Source organism: Seriola dumerili, unplaced genomic scaffold (assembly GCF_002260705.1).
Source record: "Seriola dumerili isolate Sdu_G_001 unplaced genomic scaffold, Sdu_1.0 BDQW01000301.1, whole genome shotgun sequence".
In the NCBI taxonomy this organism is placed as follows: Eukaryota; Metazoa; Chordata; class Actinopteri; order Carangiformes; family Carangidae; genus Seriola; species Seriola dumerili.
The window spans coordinates 2188477-2207412 of NW_019174556.1; the positions used below are offsets into that span (position 1 = coordinate 2188477).

General features: G+C 39.3%; 1 protein-coding gene across 3 annotated transcripts in view; it reads left to right on the top strand.

The window, feature by feature from the left end:
* ctnna2 (catenin alpha 2) overlaps positions 1-18936 on the top strand; it is a 314274-nt gene that overhangs the window by 197526 nt on the left and 97812 nt on the right. The gene's annotated exons all lie outside the window — the stretch shown is intronic.

The following is an 18936-nucleotide window of genomic DNA, read 5'->3' on the forward strand; positions in this document are numbered from 1 at the left end:
TCAGAAGTTGCAAAATAACGTTCATCCTGTGAACAAAAGGGTGTCCTACATTAGTTCCACCCCTAAAAGCAGAGAACCATTTGCATGCAGTTTAACAATCATGAACACATATAGATGAACAAAAAAAAAACAAAAAACAAGAAGAAATATTATAACTCAAATTAACCATATTCTCTCTCAGGATCAAAACTTTAATCACGTAAAACATGAAAAAAATTAATCCAATAATGATGGTACCATTTAAATGTACTCATCATCATGTATGTCTTATGATTTCAATTATGACTTTGTGTAATGACTCACTGTCAGTCTATTGATATTCATTGTTTAGCCTTGCTAACAATAAAGTCTGGAGCATAATGAGTGAGGACTAGAGTATGACATTCCTCATTTGATCAAACTGTCCTGTAGCCAGGCATTCTATGTCATTGTCAATTATGGCTAGGCTATCTATTCTGAATACAGATGTAATTGCTTGCCATATAATATTAGCATAAAACTGTAACATACTTTTTTTTTTTTTCTGAAGGTCCGCTCTCGCCTTGTTTTGCACTTCTCTGGGATCGGTCCTAGCCTTGTCATCGTTCTCCCATTAATTTTCAAAGACAATGAGCTGTGACAGTGCCTTACATTCCTCATACCAGCCAACTTTCTCACCATCTGCTCTTTTTTCCTCTCCGAGTTCATTGCATTTTTATGGACAGATGTCATTACTTTGATATCAAGCCTTCTTGCTCTTTGGCTCTTAAGAAAGAGTTTAGAATGAACGAATGAATGAGTGAAAAATTGGTGTGAACAAAACTATAATTACAAATTTATAATATTAAATATACTTGTAAGCCCCAATAATTTTATCTCTCTGTTATTGTCCTGTACTTTTTATTTTTTTATTTTTATACAGATATGGATCTGATATCCGTTTGAAATAAAAGTAGAAGTTGTAAAAATTGGTTTCAATTATTTCCCTTCAAAATCCAGGCTCAGTAATGTATAGAGTTAAATAAACTTGAAATAAAAAATATCCTTTCATGGAGCAGGACAAAACCTAGAATAGTCATTTACAGTATGCCGTTATCGCAAGCAGCAATACCCATTACTTTTACTTTGCAAAGGCGATACAGCTGGTTGTTTTTCCTTCTTGATACTGACTCTTAACTTGAGTCGACATTTTTTCTGTAATCTGGATTACTACTACAGAAGCTAAATAAAAGATTCTGATATATAATTTCCATTACTTTGGAAATGGGTCCCTTTAATACTCTATAGTGCTAAACTGGGTAAAGTCAAAAGCCCAGGTGGTTGGTGTGTTTTCAAAGATATTTACCATTCCACTGTGTCTTTTCATATGTTCTGCTTTTGCAGTCAATCACAGTAATGTTGTTGTTTGTGTTGGAGCTGGTAGTATGGCATTAGCATTAGCTGTAGAATAGCTGGCTAACTGAGACAGGGATATTCAGGAAGTTTTACTTTATTCGACTGTACTTATCAAGTATTTTTTATTTAGTCTCCACTCTGAAGTCATATATGAATATAAGAGTAAAGTATTAAAAGTAATAAGGAGAGTTAGCTTCACAGTGTTGCAGGGAACATGGCAGATTAGACCATTGCCAGTGCATCTCATCAAACAAAAAGTCCCCACCCAGTGGTATAGCCTATTACTACAACAACAGTACAGGCCTTTCTGACGGTTACACTACCATCTATTTTAAACTGTTGTCTGTTATGCACGGCTGTTTATCTGATCAAGATTTAATTAATAATCATTGGTTAAGATCTGCTGTAGATTTTTGTTGTTGGTTGTGTTCTAATCACTGAGTATATGTACAGATATCTTTTTAGTGCATATGCAAGTAGCGCAGAGCAGCTTCACACATGCCAATGGATCACCAAATATTTTTGTATGCAGCGCCTCAGACATGTTTCCCTGAGTGGAGACTGAACTATACACAGTACAATAAAAAAGCTGCTAGATATAATGGGATCCAAAGGTATTTTGTTCTATCACTTAATAATAAGAGACTCATCTCTCAACAATATAAGTATATAAAGTAAATGTGTGTTTGTGTGCGTGTGTGTGTGTGTGTGTGTGTATGTGTATATATTATTAATATTAATAATAATATTTTTTTTATTATATATCTATTTGTTTTTAATTTTCCTCAATGGTTCCCTTTTATACCTTGTTAACTTATTTGTCTGGCATCAGTTGTCAGAAATTATACAAATTAATACAAGAACTAATTCTTGTTTTCAGGCCTGACATCTCTTTTTTTTTTTTAGAACAGCTCAGTCAGTTTGAGTTGTGGTGACTGTGTAGAAAAGTTGGCCAAGAGTTTTTATTCATGTTAGGTACATTGTCCTGATGAAAAAATCTTCCGCACAAAATGGGCCTAAAAGGGATAGCGTGCCTCTACATAATTGGTAAATGGTGTTTTTAAGGTCAGTGGGATCCTATACTAGTTACTAAACGTCAGTTATGTTTAGACTTTTTTTGAAAGACAGATGATGATAATGAAATGAGAGTCCCTATGAGAAAATACATTACCTCGCTGCATGCGGAACAGAGGCTGACTTGAAAATGGGGTGGGAGTTTGATTACAATAATTATACCAAGGAAACGCAATTACCTAACAGCCCAGTAGTTTGCTCTGACCCTGTCTGGCATTCCACAACTTAACTTTAGGTACTGCATCCGCCACCAGGGGCACCAAGTTGTTAACATCTGTGCTAAAGAACTGACAGCTGTGCACTGATGTTACTTTGGTTGAACTACAACTGAATAATCTGTTTGTCTATTAGGTAAGATGTGTGTGTGTGTGTGTGTGTGTGTGTGTGTGTGTGTGTGTGTGTTTGTGTGTGTGTGTGTGTGTGTGTGTTGTTCTATCTATGTGAGGACCAGTTTGACTTTTTTTGCTGCTCCTCACAACTTTAAATGGCTGTTTGAGGGTTGTGACTTGGTTTTCGGGTTCAGGTTAGAACTAGGTCTAGGATAAGGGTTGGTGTTAGGCATGTAGTTGTGATGGTTGAGGTAGTGATGGTGCCATGACTGTGCAAGATACAGTCATAAAACTTTACAGATGTGTAGTTTAGATCAAAATGAAGGCACAGTTCAAAGATGGTTGGCGCCTGTCCGCTGAATGTCAACATGCTGATGAATGTTGCAGCTGGCGTGATCCAATCGCAAGATGGTCTCTTGTTTTCTTTAGTTTTTAGTTCCACTTTTCCTTGGTCAATACTTTGTCGTTTGATTTTTATTTTTGTTCGGAAAATTAATTTTCAGTTACCAGACAACACAGTCATTCTGTAATTGTCAGATCTATCAAAGTAAATTTGGTGAAGGAAGAAAGATGGGCCAGGATGTCAAATCTCTAAACAGATTTTGCATGAAAGTGTGCTAGCTCTAGATCCAATTTCTTATTTCTCAAATCTTATTTTAAAGTATTCAGTGAAGGTCTGAGAGCAACAAGGAGAACAAAAACTTTCCTTCACATCATCTGGACTTCTTGAAGTTGGAATCATCTGTGCTTCGCCTTTACTATATTCCCTCCTAGCTGTAATGGATGACTACACCATCAGCTAATGACTTGGTGCACTATAATGACTTGACACAGCGAACAGGAGATGAAAGTATCCAGACCATCAGTTTTAAGACTTTAAGAGCTTTGGCTCAGCACAAGTGTGAGTGAAAGTGTGTGACCATGTGTGTGACCATGTGTGTGAGCGTGAAACACACTCGCCTAATGACACGCTCACATGAGCACAGTCATAGAAAACAGATACGGCCATATTAGAGATTGATGGTAGCTAAGGGTATGGATTTTCTTTTAATGAATAACCTTTAAATAACCTTTTTTTTTTTCTTCTAGTTTACATCATAAGTTAGCGTTCATGTATGACTGTGACTCATCAGCCTCCATATCAAACAATAAATAAATGGGTCATAAAATGATCTTAGATATTTGTCACTCTCAGACACTAGTTGTGGCTTTGTGAAATGGAAAGAAGGGCTGTTTTTTATGGTTTCATGCTTAATATTGTATTGAATGTGGTGTAGCAAGTAATTTACAGCTGATAATGATGTTGAGCTTTCACCACAAAGTTTTGTTTGATGCATTTTGTCTGTCCCAGTAGAATTGCATTATTTAACACAACTCTGAATAACTTTTTTTTTATTTAATAATATTTCATATTTATTTCTTTCATCATGATTATTTGTGTCTTTTGCCAATAAGGAAAGGTGTTGTTATATGTTGTTATAAGAAGAATTTTCTACCCAGCCAGTGATGCTGCTCTGCTATTTATTTTGCCCTTAGTGAGTAATCGATGTGGAAACAAGTGCAATACAATTAAGTAAAGTCAAGTACTATATATGAGGAAAAATTAAATTACCCTTTCTAGTGTGTAGCGCAACGAGAAGAACATGATCCATCACTGGCTTCCCATCTGACCACTGCTTAAGCCTGACTTTTCAAAGACAAACAGTCATGTGTCAGAGGTTTGAGAGAATGTTGGTCTGGACTAATTTGTTAAAATATGTTGTTGTGTAAACAAACATTTAAAATTTAAGCATGATTTCATGTCCCTGGCTAATTATGTGATCATTTTATTTGACATCTTGGATATTTTTTATAATAAAATGGTTAGAGGTTGTTGTGTATTGCCAGCACACTGAATTGATTTGAGGGATCAAATAAGTCTCAGAATTATCAGCATCTATGATTACAGGCCCATTATTTAAATCATTTATTGAATCAGAGGACGTCTGACTGTGTGAGCCCAACAAAACAAGGCAGATGATGACTAATTGGCCCGCTGCAGAGATAATGTTGATGGGCAGCTGGGAAAGGATTGTGGTGGGGGTCGGTGGAGACGCGTGCACCGTAGAGCGGCTGTCATTGGTGTGGAGAGGAAACGGCATGAAATGATTCTGGATCAGCAATTGAGTGCAACCCCCAGCAGATGGAGGTTTCTCTCAGTTTAAAAGGGTCACAAGTGGACAGAGAGTTAACATTAAGCTTATTCATTTCAGCTTTAGTGTTTATTTTCTGTCTTCTTTGGTATTTAAGATGACATAATCCCATTATATAATCAGCAACTGAGGATGAGCTGAAGAGCAGAAGAAATGTACTCAAAAATGAATTGAGATAGCCGTAGGCATGTCTAATTATTACCATCATACTCATATCACAGATATACATCGTCTGAATAAAAATTGTGAAGATGGTAACTCAGTGGAGGTTTGTGTTAGTATGCGTTCTGGGTTTGCTACACAATATACAAAAAAATCCACCTCTCTCCATCTTCCTTTGCTTTTACTAACTGCAGCTGGGGTGAATAAAACAGGAACAACAATACCATCATAATGCTCATTGGAGCATGTGACAGGGGGGACATGGCTGTCGCTATGGGTTACAACTCCTTGAAACATGTTTTTGTGTGATGTAAAGTTTGCCTCAGTAAACAGGAAAAATCTATATAATGCTATCCTCATGATTCGCTCATGTTTGAGGTTTCAGAGGTGGGTGAACGCTTGATTTATAGAGAATGTGTAGATCAAGATGGATGGTAAGCCTGGAAAAGCTCTGATAGTTTGTCCGCGGTGATGTAAAAGTGAGGCTCTGCATACACGACTGTATGTACGTCAAGAAAGGAAAAGAGAAAAAGAATTAAGAATCTGCATGAAAAGGCCAAAATGGGTAAAGTAAAGAGAATATTTATCATCGATGGTAGGAAATAAATTGTTTGTGCTAGTAAATCTGGGGGTGGCTTTTGGAAGCAGCATGATCTTAAATTGCCTCTAGTTTTATGTTTCTCTTCCAATACAAAAATAATGCTCTGCACTGTGAGCAGGCATGATAAAACATTTTGTTAACTTTCTGTATTGAGCACAAACATGTCACAGCATGTTTTAAACTTTAACTAAATGTATGTGTTGTTTTTCTAACCCTCTCTATTTATTTCACACCATCCTTCAGATCTGAGACAGCTTGACCCTCTTCCTCTCAAGTTTTCCAATGTTGGTTGCAAAAGCAAATCTTTTTAGTTGGTTTGATAAAAGCATCGCCACTTCAAGGCGAAACCTTAACCTTCTCATTTCCATGAAAATTCCTATGAAGTGATGGTGACTGGCCTCGGCATGGAGTCTAATGATCACATTGTCTAAATGTCTAATGCACAATGTTGAGTTGTCTTCTGCTCTCCGCATATCTTAAACCACACAGGCACTTTAGGTCGCGCACCTCGTTAGTTGTATTAATATATTTTACTAGAACGAGGGAGAAATGGAATGATCACTAATTGTTTGTTCAGTGTTCTTTGATTTTTTTAAAAGCCACACATTGCTTGACACCTCTGCTGTAGACCCTGTAATGTTTAGTTTTAATCAAGATTCTGTAGGTGATGCTCCTTTTATTCATCCGGTCTCAGTAATCATGTCTCCACTATAGCCTTTTGCTTTTGTTCTAAGCGTCTTACTTCAAGGTTTGATCAATTGCTTGTGCTTTCACGAATGCTCTTCTCCATACCACAGTTGTACTAAGCTGCTTGGTGTACTTGTGGCCTCTCTGTTGCCTTGAACATGTTGCGCTTCTCTTTCACTGACTTGGTGTTTTGCCCACAGAAGAGCTCTTGACTGTTTTTTATTTGTTGCACTTTTCTCTGTAAGCTCTACTCACCGTAGTATTTAAAGATTCCAGCTGGGTGGCTACATCTGAGATGCTGAAACCTCCACATTTGGCACTGACATGTAGCACCATTCAAATACTAGGTTAAAGAGTAACTCTGACTCTTGACTCATTTCCCTGCTGAGTTACAGCTATTTGAAGGACCTGGCTGGTTGCATTAAATAGCATGTGTTCCTAATAAAGTCTTCACTCAGTATATATTTGTATATGTGTGTAAAATATAAAGCCATTTAAACTACATCACTGTTTACCTCAAAATGGGTGGAAGAACAGAAAAGCAAGAAAAAGATCAAGCAGTGATGCAAGAAAGGGGTGGGAGAGAAGAGTTGTAGTTAGACAGACAGATAACAGACAGACAAGATCAATGACAATATACAGACATGTGAGTGGGTCAAGTCAAATACTGCACTTGGAAGTCAGTTTAACAAAGAAAATTGTCAAGAAGGCACAAACAGAATAACAAAAAGACATGCAGCGTGTGTTTGTAAGGCACACAGGAAGAGACTATGCATGTGTTTTTACCACTAATGATTGTATGTAACAGCTCAAAGAAAAATGTCAGTTACATTCGGTTAAAGTGTCGAGAAAAGAAGAGAGAGGACGCCTCTGTAGATAGAAGAGTATTATATTTATATTATATTTGATATTCTTACAGATAGAAACAGAAGGAGAACTAGTAATTAAGTGGAAGAGACTCAGGCGTGGAACTGCATCTGTCTGTGTATTTGTGTGTGAAAGAGAGAATTAATAGGTGTCTAAATTGCTTCCAGGTATGTCCGATGTGAGGTGTTCCCTGTTGAGAGAGCGAGACAGACAGTGATTTTTCCATGTCACAACACAGTGCAGTCACACTCTTGGTGTTGGACATGCTTTTATACAGAAACAAGATCAGAATTCTTCACCCGCCACCATGGCTGGTAGAAATTTACAGCTACCTGCCACAGCCAGTTTTTCACCCACATTTGGCGTGGTGATGTGTGTGGGTTTTCCATGTTCAGTTTTTAATTCAATTACATGTTTTAACATTTTTACTTAGTGTGTTTCTTTATGCATTTGTGTTCTGCCTCTAATGTTTTTGGCTTCAGAGACTACATCAAACAGCGCCTGTGACTAGGCTCTGTCTGCCAAAGGAACTTTGTTCTGCTGTCAGATGACGCAGAAATCCCACTGAGAGCCACCAAGCCCATTTTCAAAACCCAGCTCTCTGGAGCCGCATGCCCCCACTTTTGATAGCCCTGACTGCTCTGGCCTATTGCCTCATTCAGAGCCCAACAAGCCTCTGCATCCTTCATGTGTCCACTGGCCTCTCTCATGTTGGGATGAAGCAGAGCAGAACACAGCAAGCAGAGGAGTCTCTGATGTAAAAGGCTGAAACACTTGTAAATTTAGACAGAAAATTACTTGTGCCTTTATCCCTAGTGTCCCAACTGCAAAGTAAGGTAAGAACCCTAGCCTAGAAATCTAAATAAAATCCCATTAGCGCACAGTACTGCAAGGAACAGATAAACCTTATAATACAAGAAAGCTCCTTGTGTTTCACATTTGATGCATTAAGTCGTACATCTTGAACCTTGAACTGAAATTAGTTGAATTTTGTTACTCACAAACAAAAACTATGTGTTTGCAATGTTCTCGCAGTAATCGTGTAGTAGAAACTCTGTTTTCTCTTTCCTTCAAGAAAGTTTGTTGTTAGAATTTTGATTCAGGCACACAAGTCTGCAACACTCTTTTGATCTACTATAAATAGCCTTCTGATTTTGATCGACTTCTATTAACACTGTTAACATCAAGAGGCAGAATGAAAGATGATGTTCAGAAGAGCGGTCTGGTGTAAGGGCAGATGCCAAGAACCTCCCTGCTGCTCATTTAGTGTCACAGCTGAAGGCGCACACCGGAGCTCTCTTTCTCCTTTACTGATGTCTCACCTTGACAGTAACTAGCTCAATAACTAGTTGATTCGGCAGTGCTCACAAACGTTTGATTTTCGCTATCCCTTGGCAGGCTTCCGGATGTTAGGCCAGACAGAAGAAAGTGGGCTTTTAAGGTGGCCTGAGCTAATGTTATCTGTTTGGAGACAGTTGCTCAACTGAGGGGCTGCATAACACGCTTGAGATTAAGTAGTAACTTTTTTTGAATCATGTGAACCATACAAAGCTACTCTAGTGGAGTCCCAGAATAAAAATATTGAGCTGGAATTTAGCTCAATAGATCCACTCGAACAACAAAATGGTAGACGATGCATGGTATTTGACTCTGATGATGATGATTTTTATTATTATTATTATTATTGTTGTTGTTGTTGTTGTTGTTATTCACCTGGAAAGGAGCCACCATGTATGACCATCATGCCCTATCATAGGCCTTTTCCATGAAAGACATTTTGAGGTGTCACAGTAGGGAAAGCACATAATAGATTATAAAATTATTTATGGCTGAATCCTATTTAGCTGGTTAAGTTTCAGGGTCCTGGTGTTGTACATGCTGGTTAATTGTCATGACTCACTGGCATGCAGAACAGAGCCATGGTTAATGTTATGTGCAACACCGCTGCTTCAAATGTCTGCTGTGAAACTGAACAATTGTTCCAAACATTTTGTGTTAAACTGGGAAATTCTTCACTGTTGCGATTATCCAAAGTCTATAAAAACTGATTTAAGGCATGAAGACATGATAGAAAGTATAACATTACAACATAAGCAAATTCTCACCTCACCTCAGCTTTTATGAATCCCAGCTCTTGCGTGGAAAGTGTGCACGCACTGTTTATAAATGAGGTCCCTATACAAATATTGTGAGAAACTACTGAATGCTTTCTTTTCTCATCTTACACACAAATACATTTGATAAACGCTTGCAGACATTTTTCTTCCAAATCCTGAGGTGTAGAATATTCTTCTCTGTAGCAGTAAGGTGTTATTCCTGCTCATCAAACGGGCGAAGCAGTGTAAACACAGAACCGTGTGCCCTGAGCCTGACAAGGAGCTACTCTAAGAGATCGAAAATGCAGTCGGAGTTGTTTCAGAAAAAAACTATACTTGTCGTCGCAGTGAAGGGACGGAATATGTTGGCCCCGATGTAAACGCGTGGCTCTTTCATGTGTTTTTAATGGTTTTTGGAGGCTGTGGAGTTGCAGTGGTGACTCAGAGATATAGGCTACATCAGGCTGTGGCTACACAAACCTTGTAGTAGGATAAATTGATTGCTGGTTTTAGTCTCTTTAAGGGAATTGTTGGTTATAATAGAAAAAGATAAAAATAATGCCAGCTTTCTCCCTCAAGGACACATGTTGCTTTGTCACTGGCAGCATGGAAAGTCACCAGGGTCACATTAGCAGAAATCTCCATTTGAGTTGAATCCAGTAGTTAAGTTAACTTCCAAAGCACTTGATAAAATTACACTGTCATCAGCTTAGTGGTTAAACACTGTAATCTGGCTCTCAAGTATGTGAGCGTGCTTGTGTTTGTGTGGATGAGTGCAAATGCTTGTGTTAAGTTAAGCAAGTGGAATCCAAAAGAAAATGTAAGGTATTCTTACACTCCACCTAATTCTGGCCTGTGGGCGTCATCCAGTCCTGGTAGGATCTCGTGTAATTGTCTCACAGATGAATTTGTCATACACACGGTGAAAGCACAGCAGCTAAACTGTGCAGTAACACAGCAGATGTTGTCAAGCTTTTAGAGTTTGTAAATCATTTATTACCGGTGTTATTTTAAGTCTGTTGCAAATGTAAGAACACCTGTGTGTTTTGGCACTTTTTCATCATCTCTCTCTTTATACAGATACGTGCGTTGCCATCAATAAATATTTAGCTCACCTAGAAGTCAGTACAAAGGAGGGATGTCCTTTGTGTTCACAGAGGGAATCCCCACAACACCTTTTTATGACTTAAGGGGGTTGTTAAAGTTGTACTTTATTAATTACCATGGGGTCCTCAGCTCCACTTCTTAGGGCTGTTCGCAATACCCAGCTCGCATGTCTGTTGGTGTGTAATGAAACCAGGCTACCTGTCAGAAACCCACATGAACAAGGGGAGCATGTTCTAATTCCAGCCACTGAGCCACTGAGCCACTGAGCCGGTGTGCCGCAATGCAAAAGGAGTTTTGGAGCGTGTTCTGTCTTTTGAACTCTTCATGTACAGATCACAGCATTCATAAAAGCCAATGAAAAACTCTATTTTGGATTAAAGGTCGTGTGGTACCAGATGGTGTACATATAGCATGCAGATTGTTTTACTTGGAAGTTAGAATTGGTATTTCAGGAACTACTGTGTCATAGTTGTTGGCAGCTGGTGTTTGTTTACATATGGGACAAACGACACCTGTGCTTTGTGTTGGCAAACTTCACTGCAGATTTTTGACTGAAAATCTGCAATGTACACATGTACAAGACAAAAAAATGGTATATTATAACATTAACAGTAGCATAACAAGAAACAGATGTGAGTGATCATGTTATCATGCAACAGTTTGAAGATGGATGTTTTTCAAAGAAGCTAAAAATAGACTATTGTATAGCCTTCTATGTATGTAGACTATTGTATAATCTAGATGTTTGTCTTTAACAAGGCAGGATTAAAACGTTACATTTTTAAAGGTAGTGTTGTGGGCCTATGTCAAAGAAGGGTAATTGGGGTTAGGACTGGCTAATATATGGAATGAATTCGAATCATTTGAATTTTTGTTTTTGCATGATGGGTAAAATGTCTACATCAAGAAAATCAAGTTATCACAATGTACACAAAAAGGTTATTTTCGGGGAAAAAATTCAGTTTCGGGTCATGACAGATTTTAAACTGTGATGTTAATACTACAGTATATACTAAGCTGCCACAGTTTATGGAACTGCAGGTGGTTACTGGGCTCTGTCCATCTCATACTGAAATCAGCGGGCGCTTCAACAACAAGGACAGACAGAGAAAAGACCGTGAACACTGATTTTCGCTCTCAGTGTGTGTTTGTTGATGAGGTGTTACCTCTTTTCACAAGAGGTAAAGTGAAGGGAGTCAGCGGAGCAGTGTGCAGATTCTGTCTACTTGCTGGGTAGCTTAAGTTAACTGGCCAGCAGTGTGCTGTGCTGATGTCAAACCACAAACAGCAGGAGCAGATGAATTCGTATGCTGCTCTGCTTGTGCTGAAACTGATTTTGATGTGGTCGACCATGTTTTAGTTGTGGCATCGAGCACTGACACTCCATAGCTGTATTGGATAGCATTAGTTACAATATGTATAACAGTCATGCAGGAGGTGCATGTCTGTCATTATTCAGGTCAGCTGTCTTGTACATGTACTCCTAAAAATATGTCTCAGTCATGTTTTAGTTTTTCTGCAGTTTGCAAAAGGAAAATATCTTTTTTTTTTCTTTTTTTTTAACTGTGTCACCAAGCCCCGGTTGGGTTTACTGTTTGACTGATTGGAGTTGTGAATCTCTACCAGTTTTAACATCATTAATATTTACAAACCAGTGCCTTCTTTTAACAAATTTAGTGTAAATCATAAGTTAAATGAACTACATTTCAGAGAAATCTGGAAATAAAGTATTTATGAACATGGTTGAATCATTTATCATTTTAATCTCAGCAGGTAATAACCCCAATTCTGGCTGTATTTGACTGTTTCTCTCATTTCTTGTTTTGTGTTTTAGTACAGCATATCGCACTATATAGATCTTTATATATACTTTTTATGTGAGCTGTGCAAAACCTATACATAATCATAACAACAGATTTTGACCTTGTTTTGTCCCTACATACACACAACATTACACATTTTGAAAGAAAAGGGACATCACACTGAATGTTCAGTAGAACCTTCTCTATGAATTTACATCCACAAGAGTCAGTTCAGCCTCAAACATTAGTAAACTGTGCACTGTAAATAAAAATGATGGAATTACAGTGCATCCCTGCAGTTGTGAGAGAGATGTTAGTGTCACTTTTATCACATTTACTGTAAACATCACATGAAGGTGACACCTTGTTTAGCTCTAAGTTACAATCCAGATAAGTCATTAGTACAAGTCAACCCATAGAAGCTAGTATTATCTACCCTCCTACAGGCTGATCCATATCACGACATACTGTAAATTGACCACAGGCACCAGGTAGAGATAACCACATCCCAAAAGGTGTGGTAGATCTGTGCCATGTGACATTACATAATGACACATCCCCAAGTCCTACTCAGTAGAAGTAAAAAAGAAAAAAAAAAATAGAATTGTTATCACATCATAAGGCCACTGAATTCAAAATTGTACCCTTGATTAACACACAGAGTGCTGTGTCTGGCAGCAGACAATGGCAGCTAAATCCTCTGACAGGAGAAAAAAAAAAAGCTCAGCCTCACTTCCTCTCTGCCGCCTTTGTGCTTGCGTGTGTAGCTGTGTGTATTGTGCTCAGTGCCTCACTGCTTAGAAATGTTTTTGCATGATTCATTCTCTTCACCTTAGTAATTTCAAATCTAGAAATCTAGAGCCCAATCAGAGTCACCCCTTTGTTTACAAAACCATGAACTTTTTTGCAAATTGCTGAACTCTGGCACTGTGCGTGGGGCGTTCTTAGAAATCTGTGTAGTTTAAGAGCCTTCAATTCAGGGGAGTAATCTTAATCTGCAGCTACTGTATGTCCTTGTTCTGGCATTTATGAAATACCAAAACCATCGCTGAACAATCTGCATTTTTCTGTCTTGCTATTTGGACATATTTCACATTATCAGTCCCACAACTTGACCAGATATTTCATATTGTGTTGTGTAATGAGGATTTGCATTCTTTAGGGGCTCCAAGCACCACTTTATATTTTCTTTCTAACCTGAGTGAGGAAGCACTGGCTCCATTAACTACTGGCATCACTCTATTTAAGTTGCTCAGAGCAGAGACTAAGGTATCGACATGATTCATTATGTCATTCTTCTATCAGCTACTGTCTGGTGCAGCTGGCCACCTGCACTAGAGACTCGTCTACCAAATGGACCATGCATAATTAAGATGGTAACCCACAGCATAGACCTGACCCTGTCACTGCATTGAAAATAAGGCTGGTCAGCCCAGGGGCACACTTCACTCCACAAGTTCCCGTTACGCTGCTCCCTTCCTGGCAGGGCACACAGTAGTATTAAAATGGTCAAGGTTTTCCAAACATGTCACAGAATTTTCATGAAGAGTCTTATGAAAATAACATGCATGACCTTAAGGGTACATTTATTTATTAATTTTGATCATTATTTTTATATTTTTATTTCTGGAGAGAGAGAAAAAAGTCGTCATCTAATTGTTCATCTCAGTAGAATCTACACTGAAAACATATATGATACATGCTCTCTCTGTGGAAGCATTTGAAAGGTCTTTATGGAACAGAAATGGTGATTGCTCAGCATGGGCTTCATTTAGGCGATTATCCGTGGTCAGTAGAAGATCTTCTGCTATGTTCTCTTTGTCCTGTAGCATATGGAAATCGTTCTGCACCAGGCGTCCCTTTTAATAGGCCAGGAGTTGCCAAACACACATAAATTAGGGTCTGTCATATGTAAATAAGGAACTGGTGCAGCATGTCCTTGTTTCCACAGTTGAATCAATTTATCAGTCTGTGATCAAATTAGTGCTCATTTAGGTGTCGTGTGACAGTTTAATAAATCAGATGTAGAGAGGTTCATATGTCTCTCTCTCCCAGTGTTTAAATCGGTGCCATTTCCAAGACGCTTTGATAATTGATAGCCAATACTTTCAAGGGTGATGTCTGCATGTCATTTCCTGAAGATGCCGGTTTGACGCTGTGAACAGCTGTGACCATTGTAGGAATGCATTTTATTAATCAGCTTAAGGAAGAGAATAGATGTCCTTTGAAAAGACATCAATCCCCAAACCCCCGACATGACAGTAAGTCCTATCCCCTGATCCATCCCCACGCAGTGCACTTACATCATGTCCAGATATTCTGTGGCTTTACTGTTCCCAACTAATAGCAGCAACAGCTCTGTTAGTGGCTTGCGGTGCTGCGTGGCTGGACTGACAAAGCCCACATGAAAGGATAGTAGGAGACATAATCATTTCACCAGTTCTGCCAGCTCCAGCAGTCTTTGAAGTTGTTGCACCGTAGATCATTACAGCATGGAAACACACTGTTGTCTAGCTCTGTGTAGTATATCAGTGTTGTTTGTGTACACAGCGTCTGTCTCTACGGTGGGCTCAGCCACAATACGCAGTAGGTACGTTAGTGTTATCATGCTATCATTAGCATGTTTTTTTTTTTTGATCCGCTCGTGGCTCTGTTTTGCTGTGAGACTTTAGGCCATTTTTCTTTTCCTTTTCCCAAACCACCCTAATCCCTGATTAGTACTACCTACACACAGCAACCCACCCAGAAGAGCAGCTTGAGTCATCATTATCCTGGTTTACAAAAACACGCATATTATTCTCCATACCGCTTGCTATCCCCGACAAAGGCCACCTTCACACTGATAGCAAAAGACTGGCAGCTAAGGAGAAGTTGTACGCTGGGCAAATGTTTTGTAAAATTTGAATCCATTAATTTTTGTTCAACTGTGCAGAGGACTACTCTTTCCAGTCGCCACCACATCTCATCTATGAGAGGCAGTGTGTGAAAAGCACCAAAATGCGTTAGTGTCTGGAAAAACTTGTTTTCTTGTCAGTCATTGCACGTTTCTGGAGCTACCTCGCTTGCTTGTAATCCTGTGCTCCACACAGTATAGTTAAGAGGTCACATAGAGAGACATAGAGGCTGTTTTTGACAGTTGCGAGCAATGAGTGGAAAGAGACCATCAGACAAGCAGGGATGGAGTCTGAGGTAGGTGTGAAGGTGGATGATGTCCAGACACAACAAATCAGTCTGTTCCCTCGTTTCTCTGCCTGTGCACATGTTTTTCTTTCCAAAATACATTCATTCAAGTTTGTTTTGATACATGTCTTCATAATGACATTGCATAAAAATCTACCTGTGACAAATTTCCAAATTTCAAAAAAAAAATTAAGAAGTGATCAAAGACTAGCTCAGATTTGACTTGTGGAGACTATACTATCCATCTGTATTGACCTGACAACCACAGCCATTAATCAGAGTTAACAGCACTATTTGAGACACACTGGATATGGATGGGACACAGAGGATATATGTAGTAGAGTCTGGCATAGATTTCCATTACATTGAAAAGTACTTGAGAATTCAACCCTGTGCAGAATGTCTGTCCGTTGCTGCACAGAAATCCCCTACTTCGTAACATGTCAGTGTTTGGTCTGATCCACGACGGGGAGGTGGAGGATGATGCAATGCAGGAAGGAGAAAATGATGATAAAATGGGATTATGTCTCCTGGTATAAAGAACAGGTTCTTGAACTGGATTGACCTACACGTCTTTGTTTCAGGTGTTCTATCCGAGCCGTAGCATTTGACTTGTATTGAAGCTTTACTCTCTGCAGAAACAGCACCCACAGACAGCCACGTCATGTTTGTGTATGCATGTAAAGGCGACTGTGTGTGTGTGTGTGTGTGTGTGTGTGTGTGTGTGTGATAAATTGACTTTTTTCAGCTCTGCGATGAAACAAAAGTACATCAATGATACTCAAACCTTCTTCTCACCCCATTGACTCGTTTTTTTCTTCTCTTTACCACAGTTCTGCTCTCACAGATATCACACCACTCTCTTATTTTCTCACCCTCTCTAACCTATTCTCAGCCTCTCCCTCCCTCCCTCCCTCGCTTCTCTTCTCTTCTCTTCTGCTGCCCTTCCTTCAGTCCCTCCCTCGCAAACTACTTGCTATTCAGTTCAGGGAGGCTGCAGGCAGCATTGCTCTAGCTCCCCATACTGCTGCTGCAGGACTAGACTTTTTTATCCCCTGCTCTCTCTCTTTCTGTCTGATAACCAGACATTTCCCCTCACTCTTTTTCTTATTCTCCTGAAACTATGCACCTAAAACCTTGGCTTACAGCCCAACACACTTAATATTTAACCTTCCCCATTCTCTTCATGCTTCTGTTCTTAAAACCCTTCATCACTGCATGACGCCCCATTACATGTTACTACACATAGTGCCATTTGTCGTGAAAATATGAACTATGAAAGGAACGGCAGGCCAATCAGACCGTAATTACCAGGGTAGATTTTCAACCTTCTTGATGTTTTCAGACATTTTGCATTGGACATTGAGGACTAATATTTTCAAACCATTTTAGCTCTTACTGTATGAAAACGTGGATCTCAGCCTTAAATGTGGAAAGCGGGGAGAAAAAAAAAGAAGTATAATTTCAAGCAAAATTCTTTAGATGCCATACAAGAGTTCATTATCTTCACACGCTGGGCACTGCTTCCAGGGAAGCTTTGAGTATTTCATGGACTTCTGAGCCTTGTTATATTCCAGAGATACCTCTCCAAGTTTGTTTCTAGGCTCACCCAGTCACTGACATGCCTGTATTTTTCAGGCTGCTTTGGGATACCTTTCTCCCACTGTAAAAACAGAAATATGGAGGTTGATAGTTTACAGCCTCCTAATGCCATTGTACTGTCTGTGACTAAGGGAGATGGATAATAAAGTCTTTATGATGTCTGTAACCTCCCTCTATGTGAAAAGGAAGGTCTGAATTTTCTAGAGCTAGCTTCTTTGAATTGAAAACCTTGGTTCAGGTTATGGCAGGTTAATCCATTACAAACAGTCTTTACAAAGGTCCTTTCTATCATTCAGATAAAAACATTTCTACATGTCATCTCAGCTGTGATAATTAAGTTTCCAGATTATTCCAGGTAAAAAAAAAAGTAGAAAGTAATTTAGCTCTTGAATATGTTGTCATGGTTTTGAGGCTCCGTCTTCATTCAGTCCAGTCGTCTGTGCATACATGTTCTAATTCTACTGTCGTTTCATACCCTGTCTCTCCCACCTGCCTGTCTTTCCCGCCAGTAGAGTCACCTCACCTGCTCCTCCTCCCCACCCATCTACTCACCTGTTCCCCGTTCCCTCATTAGCCCCCTAGTATATTTACCGGTCCACCTCCACTTGCTGTCTGCTGGATTGTCTTTGTGCCATCTGTCTCAGTGCACCGCCGCTCTGTTCTTTGTCTGCCTGTTTTGCTCCTGATCGTGTTTTGGACCTTGCTGGTGTTTATTTGGATTTTGTCTCAGCCCGACCCTTTGTACTTTGTTTGCCTGCTTGGATTTTTGTATCCTTGCTTCTGTTTTTTTCTTTTTTTTTAAAGTAAAGACTCTTTACTTTTACATCTGCTTCCTGAGTCGTGCTCTTGGGTCCCTTTACTGAGAACCGTGACATATGCTCTTATTAAGTCTGACAATCAAAGGGCACAGTGAAAAGAAAGACATGCAACCAAATGTCCTTTGCTTTATGTCTTCCCCTGTTTCTGTTTATTTTGTTGTCAGTTTCTGCTACTGCCTCTATCTCTGTTGCAGTTTTCAGTTTTGTGCTTCCTCTCTGTGCCCTCATGGTTTCCTTTCCACTTACAGTATGTTCGGTTAGATTTTTATTTGTGCACTTGCTGAAATGATCTCGCCCAGCAGTTTATATGAAGCCATCAGTAACTACCTTGAAAAAAAGTCCATTGGATAATTTGGATTTGCTCCAGCCCCCAGCCTGAGTCTGATGAGGATGTTATGTTAACGTATGCAGAATAGAGTGGTGTCCCTGTGTCCTTGTGGTCTGAGATGCAAACCACTGCAATGTTGTCGGTTCAATTCCAGCTCAGGACGTTTGTTGCATGTCATCCTCCTTGCTTTCTCTCTCTATATGTCTCTTGTCATTCACTGTTGTCATTTCAAACAAAGGCAAAATGCCCCAAAACTAATCAAGAAAAAATAGGCATATATAGCTCTACTACATTTAGCCTAAACAAATGCTTTGCACATATCACTTTGTTCTTCTCTCTTCAATTTTTATGTTGTATCAATCTACCAGTTAACCGTGTATCCATGCACACAGGGTGATAATCTTTCAGTCGATGTTTACCCCATCCTAAACAAACTGCTCATTTCGTACTTACGATGTGCTTGATGATAAGCCAGATGCTTCCTCTCATCCACAGCCTGCTTGACCACAAATGCTAATAGCCAGTGACAGGCCCACAGTCTAAACATGAACCAGTGTAATGAGAGGAGTAAGCAAACGGCATCAGCCATTAAACATAAGAGAGCTTGTGCCAGAAGGCACTCCGGCTCCTCCTCAGGCAGTGCCGTTCTCGGCTGGATTAACTCTAACTGACAGGAGACTGCCAGGCTCAAACAGCACCGTTATAGATACTATGGGC